The following is a 1,784-nucleotide window of genomic DNA, read 5'->3' as shown; positions in this document are numbered from 1 at the left end:
CATGAACCCAACCAAGCTCACTGGAGGAGTGCTTATCATGGATTAGCTAGAGTTATTGTCCAGGTCACTGAAGATCATACTTCTAAATACAGGGACCGTATGATAGAAATAGATAGAGATGGAGGAAAGCGTACACACATATTTGATTCCAATACAGTGGGTCCTGATTTAGATGGTATAGTAGTAAAGGTATCAGCTCCTGGTGTAGGTAGCTCTACAGTTACTATTCCTGTTACTACTGATGCTGATAATTATAATGTACTATCTGTAGCAAAGAACTTTTAACTCCTTGTAAAATTAGTGCTGAAATATTGCTGCTTGCTGTTCCTTATATTTAATTTTGAGCTTACTTTGCTGCAGCTATGTTTTTCAGTTTTTATTTTTAATACCTACAAAGATTAAAAGCTCTTAATAGAGAATGCAACCATACATGTAATCTATAATGATTCTTGACACTAATAAGGGCAAACCCATTACACTCTGTTCAGTTACTAATCTACTGAGAGTTTTTGAATGACCTCGTGATTGGGATGTGATTTGTGGCTACTGTTCTACACCTCAGAACTTTTAATGACTACTGTATTACATTCATACAATATTGTTTATTTATGTATAGTTGATTGGTGCTTATAATTGGACCATGCAGACTACCATAAGTATGATGTAATGACTAGTCTATTCTTGTGTTTGTGATTAGATGAATTTTTATATGTAATCTACACATTATTTTGTTGCACTGTAGATTGTTTCATTGAAGGGTATCATTTCTGCATTGAAAGCTAGAGAACAGGGGAAGAAGTGGCTGTTGGAGCATATATGGTGCACTCACTATAGTACTAACAAGAAAGTATAGCCTCGTGGCTTATTCATAAATGATGCATGATTGTCAAAATAGCTCACTCTAAAGTAACAATTTTTATCTTTCTTTCAGTCTTTGCTAAAAGTTTCTATAGCTTGCTTAGCATTTAGGTAGCTAAGTCAGAAACAGTCATTGCACAAATTTAGACAAGGTAGTTAAGTATTCTTGCAATTTGCAAAAACAAGGCTTACTTTTGCTACTATTCATATTGATAACTGCCAGTTACTTTACAAACTTATAACAGTAAGTCCACAATTTTCTTTTGATATAATGCACACACAGTTAAAAAGTCTATTCATGTAAGTTTAACAAACATTGTGTTCATGACTTTTTCATTTTCACTGTCAATATACATTGCAATGCTGTTACAAGGATTTTGTGATTCTTGAACTGATAGTCTAATGGCTGCAACAGGCTACAGTTGGCTTAGGAAGTGGTGGTCATTGTTCATCATTTCTTCTTCTTCAGCTGTTGTCGTACTTGTTTGGGACTATGTACTGTATCTTCATGATTATTTTATTAGACAGTTCAGTCTTGGTACCTTTACTGGGCCATTCCTTTATGGAATGGCTGCAATAATATGCATTGGATTTATCTCTTTTCCATTTTATGGGCTATTGGCTGATGTATGGATTGGAAGGTATAATGCAATACTTATTGGTATAGTGCTGTGTTTTTTATCATGGATTGTGACTGGCCTAGGATACATATCTCACTTCTACTATACCTCTGAAGTGTTTCTTATGTTTGTATATAGTATTATGGGGTTATTTGAAGCATCTGGTTTTGCAATTTTCAAAGCAAATATTGTTCAATACAATATAGATCAGCTAATAGGAGCTTCTGCAGATGAACTACACTCTGTCATATACTGGCATTGTGGATCAGTGCCACTGGTAGGGTCAGTGTATATTTCCGCCGTTCA

The sequence above is a fragment of the Amphimedon queenslandica genome, unplaced genomic scaffold, assembly GCF_000090795.2.
Source record: "Amphimedon queenslandica unplaced genomic scaffold, v1.1 AMPQUscaffold_13297, whole genome shotgun sequence".
NCBI lineage: Eukaryota > Metazoa > Porifera > Demospongiae > Haplosclerida > Niphatidae > Amphimedon > Amphimedon queenslandica.
Note: the sequence above shows the minus strand (reverse complement) of the source record.